The following is an 18975-nucleotide window of genomic DNA, read 5'->3' as shown; positions in this document are numbered from 1 at the left end:
TTTCATGGTGGGTAATATAAATAAATAGATAGATAGATGATAGATAGATAGATAGATAGATAGATAGATAGATGGATCCCTGCTAAAGTGCTAATGGCAGATGGTGTGTTATTTTACCACTCCTAATAATAGGAGTTGGACCTTCTTGAGACAGGAAGAATAACCTACTCAAAAGGAATAAATTCCAAATGATGACGTTATAGGTTCTGGAAGGAGAGGAAATGGAATATTAACAGGGATTAAAGCAGTCCTAATCTTGGGCTCAAAAAATTGATTCTGGTTAGAGCATGTACAGAAATTGCACAGCCACACAGTCTCAAAACACCTACCACTTTCTCTGTACATTATTACATAGTTAAAAGTCACAGCTGGAGAGGCTCCAGCCAAGACTCCACATTTGCAGTTTTGTCCTTTTCACATACTTACAAAAGGGGGGCAGGGAGGTGTGGGGCTGGATGGCTTGGGGGCCTAGTGTAGAAAAGAGAGGCTGTTTCCCTGGACAGTCTGCCTTCCGCAGATGGACGGGTGGGTGGGAGAAGTGCATCCCAGGCAGATGCTGTGGGGGGAGAGGAGAGCTCTGGCCTCGTTCCCCAATCCTTTTATTGCGCAGTTGGAATTAGAGTCTTCATTTATAGGAAGTTCGGCAGTTTCCTTCACCCTAAACATAAAAGTTAAGCAAAAAGTCAGGCCTATCTGTGTTGTGCTTTTCAATATTTTGGTAAGTAGTAGCTTTATATTGTGGCTTTAATTTGCATTTCTTAAAGTCATTTTTAAATTATTCGATTTCTTTTATACCCACATCCAATCTATTAGCAAATTCTATCAGCTCTACCTTCATAATATGTCTGATGTCCAAATACTTTCACCATCTCTACTTATACCCTGCTTCATGTCACCACCTATATATATAAAAACCCAGCGACGGGAACAGCAGAACAACCAGAATGACCAGAAGGCCTGGAGGCTATCATGCACACTGCAGCAGCCAACCAGCCTGATCTAGGCCCTGATCGGCCCCCAACACCCTGATCAGGGGCGGGGCGGCCAGCCAACTGCCTGCGGCCCATCCCCCTGGCCAGCCCCACCCCCGATCATGTCCTGCATTCCATTTATTTATTTATTTATTTATTTATTTATTTATTTATTATTTAAACTTTTTATAAGAGTATATTTGAGCCAAGTGGACAGCATATGCTGGGGAACAAGATCTCGAATGCTTCCTCATTCCATTATTTAGATCTTTGATTTCCTTCATTGGTGCTTTATAGTTTTCAGCATAAATATCTATCATATATTTTAGTATATTTATTCCTAAGTACTTCATTATTTTGGTGCAATTATAAATGATATTGTTTATTTAATTTTTTTTCAATTACTCACTGCCAGTATACACAAATATAATTGATTTATATATTATGACTTTGTATTCTGTGACTTTGCCGAACTCATTACTATTTAACTATAGGATGTTTTTGGTAGATTTTTAAAAACATATTTTTATTTATTTCAGAGAGGAAGGGAGAGGTAGAGAGAGATAGAAACATCAGTGATGAGAGAGAATTATTGATTGGCTGCCTCTTGCATGCCCCCTACTGGGGACTGAGCCTGCAATCTGGGCATTTACCCTTGACTGGAATCAAACCCTGGACCCTTCAGTCCACAGGCCGACGCTCTGTCCACTGAGCAAAACCAGCTAGGGCATTTTTTGGTAAATTTAATAGAATTTTCTACATAGACAATCATGTTGGTTACTAATAGAGACAGTTTTATTTATTTTTTTTCCATTCCATATGTCCCCCCCGCCCCCCCCCCCCTCCACCAGCCCCTTGCCTTGTTGCATTGGTTAGAATTTTGTGGATGATATTGGAGTGGCAAGAGTGAACATCCTTGCCATGTTCCCAATCTTAAGGAGAAAACATTCAGTCTTTCACCATTAAGTATAATGTCCTTTCTGTAGATCGACTTTTTAAAAAAGGTTAGAGAAGTTTCCTTCTGTTAATCTTTTGTTGAGAGATTTTAACATGAATAGATGTTGAATTGTTAATGAATTCTCTTCTTCAATTGAGATTACCAGGTGTTTTTTTCCTTATTTATTTTTAAACCAATAGATAAAAAGCTTTATGTACCACAATACATATTTGTGATGGGGAAAAAGCTACCTGGCCAGGGCTACCTTGGGAGATTTTAAACTAGAAAAACAAACGTAGATTCTAACAACAGAAGAGAGGTTAAGTAACTACGATATATCTACATGATGGCATATTATGCAGTCATTAGAATAATTTATTACAAATTGTAATAACACTAAAGTTATTATCATAATTATACATAAATAAAGCAGAATATACACTACGGTTTCAATTACTTTGATGATAACTATAGAAAAATTCTAAAAGGAAATATCTCTAAATAGTAACATTTGTTGGTGAAATTTGGTTTTCCCCCTTCCTTTCTACTTTTTTGTGTTTTTCATATTTTCTACTATATTATTTTTGTAACAATTATATGAGGAAAATAAAATTTAAAATATAGACTAACAAATACATTTATAGCTAATATATGAGGATACATAATTAGTCTATGTTATGTTGTTATTTAGTTGATATTAATAAAATATCAAGTTAGAAAAGCCATTTAAGATGGGCAATATGGGTATGTATGAAGTAAAAGCTAATGGTTAAAATAGATGTCTTATTGTACTTTATCTCTTTATAGATCAAGTGTTGATAGAAGGCAACCAGTGCATTGCTTTCATGGTTTCCAACCCTTACCCCCTTTATTTTTCTACCTAGCACTTATTATCACTGACATTTTACAAATTTACTTGTTTATTGCCTGTCTCTCCCAGTGGACAGTAAGTTCTCCAAGGACAGGGACTTCGTTTTTTTCACTTCTATAGTCCCTGCTCCTAAAATGGTGTCTAAACCATAGTAAATGCTCAATAAATATTGTTGAATAAATTCGTGATAAATTGTGGTAAATCTAGAGCAACAATACCAAGATCCTGAAAAGAAACCCTTGAAGGAATCAGAGATGTTTAACCTTGAGAAGAGAAGATTTAGGGAAATAGGATCATTGTCTAAAAGTATGCCGGGCTGTTACAGGTGGTTTTGGAGGTCAGAACTTAGGCCTGACCTGCTTGAATACTTGCAGTGATGGGGAGTTCACTACGGTGTGAAGCAGCCAGTTCCACTATTGCATTGCTCTGTTAGAAAGTTGTACTGCACTAATACTTATTTCTCTATGCCTTCCTCTTATTCCTTAATCTGTTCTCTGGAGTCCCACAGACCAAATCTCATCCCCTCTTCACCTGTAACTGGATGAAATGAGACACTAAGGGGAATTGTTAGGGAAATTTAAAGAAAATTACAGGACTTTGGTTTTGCAGAAAGGAACACACATACTGAAAAATGACAGGCTAAAACATTTTAAAGGTTTTATTGTTGTTTGTTTTGGTGGGAGGGGTTGCAAGCTTGTGAGAAGAAAGAGAAAGAGGAGAGGTGAGTTGATGGCTAGAAAGAGGAATCTTAGGGAAAAGAAGAGAAACATCTAAAAAAGAATTTGATTATGTTTCTGTTGTATGGGCTATGATGAACCTTTTTATCAGGCTTTCCATTAAGTAATCAGTAAAATATCTGTTTTCGGGGATATATAGGAGTTCTGTGTATGGCGAGCATGGAGCAAGACTAAAGCTACTTATGAGAGGCCTGTCACATGCAGGAACACATACACCAGTCTTTTAGATATACAAAGGGATATTAGGGGAAATAGAGTTTTTGTTTCTGTACACTGGAAATGAGAATAATAGCATCTGCCAGGAAATGAGAATAATTTCTGTCCTTCTTTCCTAATACACTTGGGGGAATAAAAATGTTTGATAAGATAATAGGAAAAAAGTTTTTCTATAACTATAAAGTTATATATGAAAGCAAGGGATTATTATTTTCTTGAGAATTCAACCATATTTTTATTTTTTTAAAAAAATTTAAGTATAGTTGCCATACAATATTATATTGGTTATATTAGTTTCAGGTGTACAATATAGTGATTTGACATTTTTATGCCTTACACAGGGGTGGGGAATGTCTGGCCCTTGGGCCGTATAAGCTCTGTGAAATCTTTTGGTCTGGCCCTGCCGCGCCATTAGGAGTGAGTTAATTAAATGTTTGACTAAATATAGCAAGCTAATTTTTAAGTTGATAATCTTGTATGCTCACCAATGATGTTATAAATACCCAAATAGTCATTGGCCGAAAAAAGGTTCCTCACCCCGGACTTACAATGTAGGTATTATTATTAAAGTAAGTTGGATATTGGATAAAATAACTTCCTTTCTCAAAAATCTTCCATTCATTCATTCATTAAGCCATTTGTCATCTATCTTCTAAATCCTGTCACTGTTCTAGATATTAAAGATACAAAAATGAACCAGGGTATAATTTTCTTAGAGGAGAAAATAGTTAACTACTTCCTATGGAATTAACTATAAATTAGTGGCATTCTTTTTTAAAAACATATATTTTTTATTGATTTCAGAGAGGAAGGGAGAGAGAGAAATATCAATGATGAGAGAGTATCATCTGCCTCCTGCACGCCCCCTATTGGGGAAGATCGAGGCACACTCAGGCATATGCCTTTGGCCGGAATTGAACCTGGGACCCTTTAGTCCACAGGCTGATGCTCGATCCACTGAGCCAAACTGGCTAGGGCAGCATTCTTTTTTTAAAAATTAATTTTTTTAAATTGAGAGTCAGAGAGAGAGAGAGAGAGAAATTGATTTTTCTTCTTGTACTTATGCACTCATTGGTTGATTCTTGTATGTGCCCTGACCGGAGATTGAACCCACAACCTTGGTGAACCGGGACAATGCTCTAACCAACTGAGCTAGCTGACCAGGGCCAGCTAGTATCCAAATGTCCCATTTTATCTCCCACAACATTTCCTTCCATAAACTGTGCTCAGAGCAGCCCCATCAGACCATTTACTACTCCCCAAACACAAGGTGCCCTTTCACCCCCGTTGCCTTTGTGCAGCAGTGAGATTAGTCCAGAATCCACTCATGTTCCATTCATGGAACAGACCTGTAACGGCTCTCTCCTTTTGTAAGGTGTCATTCTGAGTGTCAGGGACATGTTGAAAAAATAAGATATAATTTCTTCCCTTGGAGATTTTACCCACGAGGGGAGACACACCTTTCCCCTCTTCACCTAGTGACATTCTCTTTCTTCAAGGCCCACGTGAAATCTGTGGCCTCTGCGTAGCTTTCCTTGATCCCTTTCTCTCAGCACGTCGCTTGTGATTACTTTGTACCCTTCCCATTCCTTCTGTGTTAAATGAGCTGTTTTGTATGCCTCTTCCTCTAGACCAGCGGATCTCAGCCTGTGGGTCGCGACCCCTTTGGGGGTCGAACGACCCTTTCACAGGGGTCGCCTAAGACCATCGGAAAACACATATATAATTACACATTGTTTTTGTGATTAATCACTATGCTTTAATTATGTTCAATTTGTAACAATGAAATTGGGGGTCACCACAACATGAAGATCTGTATTAAAGGGTCACGGCATTAGGAAGGTTGAGAACCACTGCTCTAGACTATGAACTCCTGGGCAGGAATCATGTTTTACCCATTTCTGCATTCCTGTGGGCAGTTAGCATAAAGCTTTGCGCATCAAATAGGACCCAGCAACAGTTGGCTGAATTGGAAGAAGCATGGGATACAGTAACCTAAACCTGCAACCACCTGGCAGGAGACATAAAATCAAGACATAGATGCTGAACTGAATTATAAGGTAGGGGAGCACAGGAAGCCAAGCCACCCAGGAGGCTTTTAGAAGATGCCAGGAGTCACTTGTTTAAATTTAGTCTAGGTTTGTTTAGTTCTCCTGTAAACTCCAGCTGGACTTCCAGTAGTCTGACTGCTGGGGGACAGGCCTAAGCCAAACATTCTGAGGCGGTTTCAAACAGAAAAGTATGACTTCTGGGACCTTTATAGTTGCCCAAATGCCAGCTGTTTCGGCTTCAGAACTCTGAATTCTAGCTGTCAGCGCGATCGTAGAAATTATGAACTTCCTTTCCGACTTATCCAGGGCCACACAGCTATGAACAAATATTCACACGTGTGAGCATAGTCAGATGAACCTCCTGTTTACTCTCTACTGTGTTAGAACCACCCGGAAACAAGGTTCATACTTTATCCCTAAAGTCAGTTACTCAGCCCACTGTTTTCCTGCCGCTGTACCTCTCCTGCTTTTGGATGTGGACAGGAACGTTCAGAGGATCACTGCAAGCAATCTCCTTACCTCTACGTCTCATGACTCCTTCCCCCGCTCACAGCACGGTGAAGCTCAGGGTCAAAAGTCAGAAGTTCCAAGTTCCAGCTCCAGTTCTTGTACCAGCTAACTGTGGGGCCTGGAACAAGCCATGTAGTCTTTCCCAGCCTCAGTTTCCCTTTCAGTTCTAGAGGGCTCAGGTCTAACATTTTATAATTCTGCCTCCTGTGGACTCAGAGAAATATCAAGCAGATTGTGGATTGAAAAAGCACAAAGAGAGCATTGACCTTCCCTAACTCCAGAGGGTTTTAAAATTAATTAATTAATTTTATTCTTTTATTTATTTATTTATTTAAATTTTATTTTATTGTTTAAAGTATTACAAATAGTAGTACTTATGTCTCCTTTTCCCCCCCATTGACCTCTCCCCCGCCTCCCCTCCCCCGCCTCCCCTCCCCCCCCCCCCGCCCTGCCACATGCTCTCATACCCCCCCGCCCCCACCCTCCAGTGTCTTAATTTAAAAAATAATTGTTAGTATTTGTTCTGGCCATTGACTTAAGCAGCTATTGCTTTCTTTCTTTCTTTCTTTCTTTCTTTTTTGTATTTGAGATTATTTTATTGTTACCACTTTGTAACATCTTTTTTTGAGATATAATCCCCATACCATAAAATTCACCCAAAGTATACAATTTAATATTTTAAACTATATTTAGAATTGTGCATGCATCACCACCATCTAAGTTTAGAATATTTTCATCACCCGAAAAAGAAACCCTGTATCTTTTCACAGTCACTCTCTGTCACCACCCCATCCCCCTAGCACTAGACACCACTAATCTACTTTCTCTATCTATGGATTGCTTATTCTGGACATTTCATATAAATGGAATCATACAAGATGTGATTCTTTTATATATATATATATAAAATTGATTTTTTTACAGAGAGGAAGGGAGAGGGATAGAGAGTTAGAAACATCGATGAGAGAGAAACATCGATCAGCTGCCTCCTGCACACCCCCTACTGGGGATGTGCCTGCAACCCAGGTACATGCCCTTGACCGGAATTGAACCTGGGACCCTTCACTCCGCAGGCCAAAGCTCTATCCACTAAGCCAAACTGGTTAGGGCAAGATGTGGTTCTTTATGACTGGCTTCTTTTTTCACTCATCATAATATTTTCAAGGCTCATTTATGTTGTAGCATGTACCACTATTTCATTCATTTTTATAGCTATATAATATTTCATTATATAAATATATCACATTTTATTTGTCCATTCATCAATTGATAAACATTTGGATTGTTTCCACCTTCTGGTTGTTATGAATAATGCTGTTATGAATATTCATGTACAAGTATTTGTATAGCTATATATTTTTAATTCTCTTGAGTATATACCAGGAGTAGAACTGCCAAGTCATATAGTAACTCTGTTTAACTTCTTTGAAACTGTCAAATGTTTTACGAAGTGGCTTTACCAGTTTACATGCCCACCAGCATTGTATAAGGCTTCCACTTTCTCCACATCCTTGTCAACACTTACTATTGTCTGTGGTTTTTTTAAAATATATTTTTATTTTTTTATTGATTTCAGAGAAGAAGGGAGAGGGAGATAGAAACATCAATGATGAGAGAGAATCATTGATTAGCTGCCTCCTGCATGCCCCCTACTGGGGATTGAGCCTGCAACCTGGGTATGTGCCCTTGACCGGAATCAAACCTGGGACCCTTCAGACCACAGGCTGACGCTCTATCCACTGAACCAAACCAGCTAAGGCAATTGTTTTTTTTCTTTTTTTTTTTTTATTGTAGTCTTTCTTGATGGTGTGAAGTGGTATCTCATTATAGTTTTGATTTGCATTTCCTTAATGACTAATGATATTAAACATGTTTTCATGTGCTTATTGATCACTAGTATATCTCCTTTGAAAAGTGCCTACTTTTAAATTGGGTTATTTGTCTTTTTATTGTCATACTAAAGGCCCAATGCACGAAATTCTTGCAGGGGGGGTCCCTTAGCCCGGCCTGCGCCCTCTCGCAATCCAGGACTCCTCACTCCTAACCACCTGCCTGCTCGCTCCTTACTGCATGGCTTGCCGGTCCTTAGCACTGCTGTGGGGGCGGGAGAGGCTCCCTCCACTGCTGCTGCACTCGCCAGCCATGAGCCCGGCTTCTGGCTGAGTGGTGTTCTTGCTGTGGGAGCGCACTGACCACTAGGGGGTAGCTCCTGCGTTGAGCGTCTGCCTCTTGGTGGTCAGTGCGCGTCATAGCAACTGGTTGTTCTGGTCATTCCGCCATAAGGGTTGCTGGGCTTTTATATATATATATACTAGAGGCCCGGTGCACAGATTCGTGCACCATTGGGGTCCCCCTGCCTGCCCAGTGGGGATCGGGCTGAAACTGGCAGCCCAACATCCCCCAAGGGGTTCCAGAGCGTGAGAGGGCACTCTATAACATTGCTGTTGCTCAGCAGCTCCTGCATTGAGCGTCTGCCCCCTGGTGGTCAGTGCATGTCATAGCCATCAGCCGGTTGGCCGGTGGCTTAGGCTTTTATATATATAGATAGATTATGAGAGTTCTTTATATATCTGGATACTAGGTTCTTATCAGACATATGATTTACAAATATTTTCTTGTATTCTGTGGGGGTGTCTTTTCACTTTATTGATAGTAGTGTCCTGTGAAGCAAAGAAGTATTTTATTTTGATGAGTTCTATTTTATCTATTTTGTTGTTGTTGTTGCTTATGCTTTTTGTAGCAGATCTAAGAAATCATTGCCTAATCTAAGGCCAACATTTACACCTACATTTTGTTCTAAAAGTTTATGGCTTTAGATCTTATATTTAAATCCTTGATCTATTTTAAGTTAATTTTTATAGATAGTGTGAGGTTGGGATTCCAATTTATTTTTTTATGTTGATAACCTGTTATTCCAGCACCATTTATTGAAAAGATTATTCCTTCTCCATTGAATTGTCTTAGCATCTTGTAGAAAATCAACTGATCACAAATGTAAGGGTTTATTTTTGGAGTCTCAGTCCTATTCCATTGATCTATAGGTCTGTTTTTATGCCAGTAAAACACTGAATTTATCACTGTAGCTTCTCAGTAAGTTTTTGAAATCAAGAAGTGTGAGTCCTCAAATATTTTACTCAAGTTTTGTTTTTTTTGTTTTTTGCGGGGAGGGGGGGGGGGGGAGCAATTCTGGGTCTCTTGCACTTCCATATGAATTTTAGATTAGGGTATCAATTTCTGCAGAAAAGCAGATGGGAATTAATAGAGATTTCATTGAATCAGTATATTAGTTTAGGAAATATTGCTCTCTTAACAGGAAAGTCTCTGATCAATGAATACTGGACGTTTTTCCATTTATTTAGGCCTTCTTTAATTTCTTTCAATAAGAATTTGTGGCTTTAAGTGTACACATCTCACACTTCTTTTGTTAAATTTATTCTTAAGTATTTTATTGTTTCATGCTATTATAAATGGAATTCTCTTCTTAATTTCATTATTGAATTATTCATTGCTAGTGCATAGGAATACAATTTATTTTTAAATATTGATGTTGTATCCTGAAACCTTGTTAAACTTGTTAGTTAGCTCTAATAGGTTTTTTTTTTTTTTTTAGCAGATTCTTTAGGATTTTCTACATATAAAACCATGTCATTTCTGAATAGATATACTCTACTTCTTCCTTTCCAATCCAGATGCATTTTATTTATATTTCACCCTCAAATACAATGTTTTGTTTTAAATATATTTTATTGATCTTTTACAGAGAAGAAGGGAGAGGGATAGAGAGCCAGAAACATAGATTAGAGAGATAGATCAGCTGCCTCCTGCACGCCCCCCAGTGGGGATGTGCCCGCAACCAAGGTACATGCCCTTGACTGGAATCGAACCTGGGACCCCTGAGTCCGCAGGCCGATGCTCTATCCACTGAGCCAAACCAGTTCGGCTGTTTTGGTTTTTAAAAATATATATTTTATTGATTTTTTTATAGAGAGGAAGGGAGAGAGAAAGAGAGTTAGAAACATTGATCAGCTGCCTCCTGCACAACCCCCACTGGGGATATGCCCGCAACCAAGGTACATGCCCTTGACTGGAATCAAACCTGGGACCCTTCAGTCTGCAAGCTGACGCTCTATCCACTGAGCCAAACCGGTTACGACTCAAATGCAATGTTGAATAGAAGAAGGAAGAATGGAAATCCTTGACTTGTGTCTGATTTTAGGGAGAAAGTGTCAGTCTTTTGTCATTAAGTATGTTTATAGAGTGTATATTTAAGTAAACTGTGGTGTGCGTTTTTTAAGTAGATAAACTTTATCAGGTTGAATAAGTTCCCTGCTATTCCTAGTTTGTTGAGTTGGTTTTTTTTTTTTTTTTTTTTTTTTTTATCATGACAAGGTATTGGATTTTATCAAACGCTATGTATAGGAGAATCATGGATGGCTTCAGAGCAAAAGTCACATTTGAGCTCAGTTTCAAAAGATGAATAGGAGTTTGACAAGATAAAATAATATGAATCGGCATGACCAGAAAGGACAGAGTGTATTTGAGAAAACAAGAGCGATTTGGAGGGGCTACAAGGTAGGTTGAGAGAGGAGGAGAATACTATAGACCAGTGATGGCAAACCTTTTGAGCTCGGCGTGTCAGCATTTTGAAAAACCCTAACTTAACTTTGGTGCCGTGTCACATGTAGAAATTTTTTGATATTTGCAACCATAGTAAAACAAAGACTTATATTTTTGATATTTATTTTATATATTTAAATGTCATTTAACAAAGAAAAATCAACCAAAAAAAATGAGTTCGCGTGTCACCTCTGACACACGTGTCATATGTTCGCCATCACTGCTATAGACTGAGTGCGTTGCCTGCCTCCAAACTGATATGTTAAAACCTAATCCCCAATGTGATGGTATTTGAAATTGGGGACTTTGGAAGGTGATTAGGTCATGAAGGTAGAGCACTCATGAATGAGATTAGTATCCTTACAAAAGAGATCTCCAGAGAGCTCTCTCCCTGCTTCCACAGGTGGGGACACTAGAAAATGGACACCTATGAATCAAAAAGCAGGCCCTCCGCAAATACCAAATATACCAGTACCTTGGTCTTGAACTTCCCAGTCTCCAGAACTAAGAAATAAATGTTGTTTAAGCTACACACTGTATGACATTTTTGTTATAGCAACCTGAATGGACTAAGAGGGGTTGAAGATGAAACTAGAGAAAATATAGATTGGTGCTGGATTGTGGAAGGTCTTCATTACATACTGAGGAATTTGGATTTAATCTTATGAACAGTGGAAGAACTAAAGCATTCTGGGCAGAAGCCTGGCATGTCTTAGAAAGAGCATTCTGATGGTAATTTTTTTGAGGTGGTTAAAGCAAGTAAGATCTGATTTTAGTAGTCTAGGTTAGAGCTGATGAGGACCTGAACTACTGTGAGGCAGCATTGAGTAAAGGAGAAAAAAAGAATTCTGCAGCCCACTGGTGTGGCTCAGTGGTTGAGCGTTGACCTATGGACCAGGAGGTCGTGGTTCGATCCCTGGTCAGGGCACATGCCTGGGTTGGGGGCTCAATTCTCAGTGTGGGGTGTGCAGGAGGCAGTGGATCAATGATTCTCCCTCATCACTGATGTTTCTATCTCTCCCATTTCCTTCCTCTCTAAAATTAATAAAAATATATTTAAAATAAAACAAAAATATATTTTAAAAAAAGAATTCTGCAGCTTTCTGTCCACAAGCCTTCAATAATTTCCCAGTTGTTTTCTGTTTGTTTGCTTGCTTGTTTTTGTTTACCATCTGAAGAACACACACCTTCACCAGGTTTTAGAGGCCAATACAATGAAACCCCCACCTACCTTTCCAGTCTCATTTTCCACCATCCCTTTATTTTCTAATCACACTGGGTGAGTTTTCATTTCTAAGATTTACTCTGCTTTTTTCTAACTATATGCCATTACTTAAGCTATTTTGTCTATGTTTCCTCTCTGTGCGTGGTCATAACTTACCCATCCACAAATCTCACACCTCCCTTCCCCCGCCCCCCCCCCCCCCCGCCCCAGATTCCTCTGATTCCCTTAATTTTACCAGAGGAGAAAAAAGCATAACTTCTAGAACACAGAGGCACAGCTTTGAGTACTGGCCCTGCCATTTACTTTATTTACTTGCGTTACTTTGCTCACTATCCTCACTAAGCATGTTTTCTAATCTGGAATGAGGAGAAATACCTCTCTTACAAGATCTCAGTGAGTACTAAAGGATAGATGCACATTAAAGAATTCAAAAAAGCTATAAAGCAATATGTAAATGATAGCTACAACAATAAATCACAAAATAGCATTTTTATTGATGTTTCTTCCAGTTATTAGGATAGCCTACCTTGCATTATTCTTTAAAAAATATATATATTGGAGGAACCAAGATGGCAGCATAGGTACACACTTGTACTTGCTGCCTCGCACAACCACATCAAAACTACAACTAAAAGACAAAATGGATATCATCCAGAACCATGGGAAGGCTGACTGAGTGGAAATTCTACAACTAGAAGGAAAGAGAAAAGCGCATTGAAACTGGTAGGAGGTTCAGAGGTGTGGAAGTTCGGAGGTACAGAAGCATGAGAAAGGGGCTGGCAGCTGGGTACGCTATTGTCTTTTTCAATCAGGAGGGAGATACAAGCTCACAATTGTTCTGAACTCCAGTTCCAGGCGAGACTCTGGGGACCCAGACACATACGGGATGAAACTGGACTGTCTGGCATCGGGACAGGAACGCGAGGGCAGCTTTCTCGCAGAGGTGCTTGCAGCGATCACTGTTCCTGCACAGGGCCACGGGACACAGAGACCCCGGGACCTCTCCCAGACAGAGCAGACTGGCAGTCATTGCGGTTTGCTCTGCCCTGATGATTCCCTGAAACCCTGCCCCACCCAATTTACAACCCCACCCATGCTGTGAGCAGAGGCTTTTGCATATGAGTGGCCTGTTCTTTTGCAATCTAAAATCTAACAAACTGCAGCTGGGTCAAAGAGCGCCAAAGCTTCCAAATGAAGGCGTAGACAGCAGCCTTCATTGCCTCACAGCTGTGCCTCATCTGAGCACTTCTAAACCCCAAAGAGGAGGAATTTGCAGATCTCTCTGTAGCTACTTCTGGGTGGCCTCAGGCAGTAGCTGACTTTGCACCTCCTTGGAGATCCAAGAGCCAGTGGTCAGAGTGAGACCATACCAGAGCACAACTCTTCACATCCATAAACGACACACTCAAGGGGTAGACTCAGTGAGCATCAAAGCCCCACTGAAGCAAGGCCTGCTCCATAAGGGTATCTCCAGCATAGCAGTTCTCCCATTGTAGACACAGCTGGTCCTCACAGCCAATTGGCCTGGTGGTCAATTCTTCCCAGTGATACCAACAGCAATCAAGACTTAAGTACAACAAGACTGTGCACACAGCCCACAAAGGGGTGCACCAAGAGTGTCAGGTAATTAGGGAGGTTGAGCCACTGGGCCCTATAGGACACCTAGCACACAAAGTCACTCTATCAACACAAGGAACCAGCCAAAATGCAGAGACAAAGAAACATGTCACAAACGAAAGAAATGGAGGAAAGCAAACTACTGGATATAGAGTTCAAAACTATGGTTATAAGGTTACTCAAGAATCTTCTAGAAACCTCCAAGAAATTTAGTGAGACTCTCAAGGATATGAAAAAGGACCAATTAGAAATTAAGCATACACTTACTGAAATAAAGAATAATATACAGAGATCCAACAGCAGACTAGAGCAGAGGTCGGCAAACTGCGGCTCACGAGCCAATTGTCTCTTTGGCCCCTTGAGTGTGGCCACGAAGTTTCAATCGCACTGGACGTGTGCACCCGCATGTGGTATTTTGTGGAAGAGCCACACTCAAGGGGCCGCAGTTTGCCGACCACTGGACTAGAGGATCCCAAGAATCAAGTCAAAAATTTGAAATACGAAGAAGCAAAAAACACCCACTGGAAAAGCAAAAAGCAAAAAGAATCCAAAAATATGAAGATAGTGTAAGGAGCCTCTGGGACAACTTCAAGCGTACCAACATCCGAATTATAGGGGTGCCCGAAGAAGTGAGAGAGCAAGATATTGAAACCTATTTGAAGAAATAATGACAGAAAACTTCCCCTACCTGGTGAAAGAAATAGACTTACATGTCCAGGAAGTGCAAAAAAACCCAAATAAGAGGAATCCAAAGAGGACCACACCAAGACACATCATAATTAAAATGCCAAGGGCAAAAGACAAAGAGAGAATCTTAAAAGCAGCAAGAGAAAAACAGTTAGTTACCTACAAGGGAGTACCCATATGACTGTCAGCTGATTTCTCAACAGAAACCATGCAGGCCAGAAGGCAGTGGCAAGAAATATTCAAAGGGATGAATAGCAAGAACCTACAACCAAGATTACTTTACCCAGCAAAGCTATCATTCAGAATTGAAGGTCAGATAAAGAGCTTCACAGATAAGAAAAAGCTAAAGGAGTTCATCACCACCAAACAAGTATTATATGAAATACCAAAGGGTATTCTTTAAGAAAGGGAAGAAAGCCCTAACCGGTTTGGCTGAGTGGATAGAGCATCAGCCTGTGGACTCAAGAGTCCCAGGTTTGATTCCAGTCAAGGGCATGTACCTTGGTTGCGGGCACATCCCCCCCGGTGGGGAGTGTGCAGGAGGCAGCTGTTCAATGTTTCTCTCTCATCGATGTTTCTAGCTCTCTGGCCCTCTCCCTTCCTCTCTGTAAAAAACCAATAAAATATATTTTAAAAAAGGAAAGGGAAGAAGAAGAAAAAGGTAAAGATAAAAATTATGAATGACAAAGTGACAACAAATACATATCTATCAACAAGTGAATCTAAAAATCAAGTGAATAAAAAAATCTGATGAACAGAATAAACTCATGAATATAATAGAATCAAGGATATAGAAAGGGAGTGGACTGACAATTCTTGGGTGGAAGAGGGTGTGGGGGGAGGGAAGAGACTGGACAAAAATTGTACACCTATGGACAAGGACGGGGGAGGTAAGGGCATGGAGTGGGGTGGGAACAGGGTGGAAGGGAGCTATGGGGGGGAAAAAGAGGAACAACTGTAATAATCTGAACAATAAAGATTTATTAATTAAAAAATATGTTTATTTTATTTACTTACTTACTTATTTAATACTAGAGGCCCAGTGCACAGATTCGTGCACCGGTGGGGTCCCTTGGCCTGGACTGCTCCCTCTTAAAATCTGGGACCCCTCGGGGGATGTTGGACTGCCAGTTTTGGCCTGATCCCTGCAGGCCAGGCCGAGGGACCCCACCAGTGCACAAATCTGTGCACCGGGCCTCTAGTATGCATATAACATCTTTGGTTAATCTCTTCCTACTCTCCCCCCTTCCCCTTTCGCTTTGAGATTCATCAGTCTGTTCCATGTTTCCATGCCTGTTCATTGAGTGTCTGCCCCCTGGTGGTCAGTGTGCATCATGGCTACAGTTGAATGGTCAAATGGTCACTTAAGCTTTTATATATATACTAGAGGCCCGGTGCACAAAAATTTGTGCACTCTGGGGGGAGGGGGGTCCCTCAGCCCGCCTGTGCCCTCTCGCAGTCTGGGACCACTCGGGAGATAACGACCTGCTGGCTTAGGCCTGCTCCTGGGTGGCAGAGGGCAGGCCCAATCCCTAGGTGCAGCCCCTGGTCGGGCTCAGACAGGGCTGACTGGGGAGTTGGGGCGCCGCCCCCTGTCATGCACAGAGCAGGGCGGATCAGGAGGTTGTGATGCCACCCTCAGTCACACTCAGGGTAGGGCCGATTAGGGGGTTGGGGCACCGTCCCCTGTCACACTCAAGGCAGGGTCGATGGGGAGGTTGCGGCGCCACTCCATGTCACGCACAGAGCAGGGCCAATCAGGGGGTTGGGGCGCTGCCCCCTGTCACTCACAGAGCAGGGCCCATCAGGGGGGTTGGGGCTCTGTACCCTGTCACGCACAGAGCAGGGCCAATCAGGGGGTTGGGGCACTGCCCCCTGTCACACACAGAGCAGGGCCCATCATGGGGTTGGGGCGTCGCCCTCTATCACCCACAGAGCAGGGCCGAGCAGGGGTTTGGGGCGCCGCCACTCTCACACTCAGGGCAGGGCCGGTGGGGAGGTTATGGCTCTACCCCGTCACACACAGAGCAGGGCCGGGCGGGGGGGGGGGGCGCGGTTGGGGCGCTGCACCCTGTCACACACAGAGCAGGGCCGATCAGGGGGTTGGGGCGCCGCACCCTGTCACACAGAGCCGCAGGGCGATCAGGGGGTTGGGGAGCTCCCCCCTATCAGGCACAGAGCAGGGCTGATCAGGGGGTTGGGGTGCCTTCCCCTGTCACGAACAGAGCAGGGTGGATAGGGAGGTTGTGGCCCTGCCCCCTGTCACACACAGAGCCACAAGGCGATCAGGGGGTTTGGGTGCTGCCCCCTGTCATGCTGATCCCGGTGCCGGGAGGCCTTGTGGCTCCACAGATCCCGGTGCTGGGAAGCATATTACCCTTTTACTATATAGGGTAGAGGCCTGGTGCACGGGTGGGGGCCGGCTGGTTTGCCCTAAGGGTGTCCTGGATCAGGGTGGGGGTCCCCACTGGGGTGCCTGGCCAGCCTGGGTGAGAGGCTGAGGGCTGTTTTCAGACTGGGGGTGACTGAAGCTCCCAACCGCTCCTTTTTTTCTTTTTTTTTTTCTTTTTATTCTGGGCCAGCTTTAGCTTTGAGGCTTGGCTCCAGCTCTTAGGCCTCCGCTGCTGAGAGTAGGTTTCTGGCCTTTGCTTACAATGTTGCGATCCTGCTGGCTGAAGCCCGGCGGACTAAAGCAGGTTTCTGGGGTTTTGTTTAGCTTCTATATTTGTTACATAGTTGCTTAGAGTTGCAGCTCAGAGGCCTGCAGCGGCAGGCGCAGGCGGGGAATGTTGGAGTCCTCCGTCACTGAAGCAAGCAAGCCTCATTTTAGTTTCAAGCTGCCTGGCTGCCGGCCGCCATCTTGGCTGGAAGTTAATTTGCATATCGCCCTGATTAGCCAATGGGAAGGGTAGCGGTCGTACGCCAATTACCATGTTTCTCTTTTATTAGACTAGTAGCCCGGTGCACAAAATTTGTGCACTGGGGAGGGGGGGGTCCCTCAGTTATTAAACATTTATGTGCACAACACTGACTGACCACATTGGTGGCGGTGGTGGTGGTCTTGTCAGAATGTGTTATATTATGCAGATGAAAATCTATTTAAACAGATATGATGTAGATATTTTCAAAGATGGAAGAATTGTCCCTGTCAACTATTTTAGTTGATTCATATCATCACTAATTGTCATCATTGCAGTTTTCAGTCCCCATATGGATTGCTGGATATACTAGGTCATGTGCTGTCCCTGTCCTTTGTAGCCTTTGTTACCTTAAGGACTCTAGTTTTCCATTTACATGTTTAAGTACCAACCTTACTGGCTTAAAAATGTAAGCTTTTAACACTGCTCTCTCTGTTCCGTATCCTTCCGAAGAAAAGTGGAGTTGGGTTGCAGCACAGGAGAGAAATTCAGAAGGGGAATATTGAAGTAATGACTGTAGTTGTAGAAGAGGGAACCTGTTTCCCTGGCCACAGGCCCTGGTGCCCTGGACCACAGGACTGGTAGCTTCTCCGGGTGGCTGCAGCCTGGGACCTCGGGTGGGTGGCTTGTCCGTCTCCTGGGCTGCAGCCACCCGCAGGCGCTGGCGCCTGGACAAAAGGTGGGCGGCTTCTTCTTCTGGGGGCTTCTTCTTTTTCTGTGCCTGCAGGGAGGGCAGTCAGTTATGTGTCACGCAAACATAGGCGTCACCCATCTCAGAAGCTGGGTGCGGGTCAGGGAAGCGGCCGCCTAAGCCCAACTTGTGCCTTCTTGCAGTTGGGGGCCCCTTCCCCTGGCTGCTGGCACCAGTTTTCCTCCGGCAGCAGGAACCCAGGCCTTGGCTCTTCGCTGGTAGGGACCCTCGCAGCGGGCTTTGTTCTCCGCTCCCGCTCAGCTCCCGGGGGCGGAGCCAGCATGCTGGCTTGCTCTCTGCGCTCCCCATGCCGGCCTTCGCTCGCTGCTCCAGCTCCCAGTTCGCTCTGCGGTGGCAGTGGTGCGGAGGGCTGCTCCTACCCGGGGCCAATGGGCTTTGCTCCATATTGGCTGGCGATTAATTTGCATATCTCACTGATTAGCCAATGGGAAGGGTAGCAAAGTTACAGTTAATTACCATGTTTCTCTATTATTAGATAGGAGATATATATATATATATATATATATATATATATATATATATATTTATATATATATATATTTATATATATAGATGTTTTTATTTTTAGGGGGAGGAGAAGGGAGAGCAATAGAGAGAGAGAAATATCGATGAGAGAGCAACATCATTGATCTGCTGCCTCCTGCATGCCCCCTACTGGAGATTGAGCCCATAGCCTGGGTATATGTCCTGACTGGGAATTGAACCTGTGGCCTCTTGGTTCCTGGGTTGATGCTCAACTGCTGAGCTACACCACCAGGCAATATGTTTATTTTAATTGATTTTAGAGAGCAAGGGAGAGGGATAGAGAGAAACATCGGTGAGAGAGAAACATCAACCAGCTGCCTTCTACATGCCCCCTACTGGGGATTGAGCCTGCAACCCGGGAATGTGCCCTGTCCAGGAATC

The sequence above is a fragment of the Myotis daubentonii genome, chromosome 8 (genome assembly GCF_963259705.1).
Source record: "Myotis daubentonii chromosome 8, mMyoDau2.1, whole genome shotgun sequence".
NCBI lineage: Eukaryota > Metazoa > Chordata > Mammalia > Chiroptera > Vespertilionidae > Myotis > Myotis daubentonii.
Note: the sequence above shows the minus strand (reverse complement) of the source record.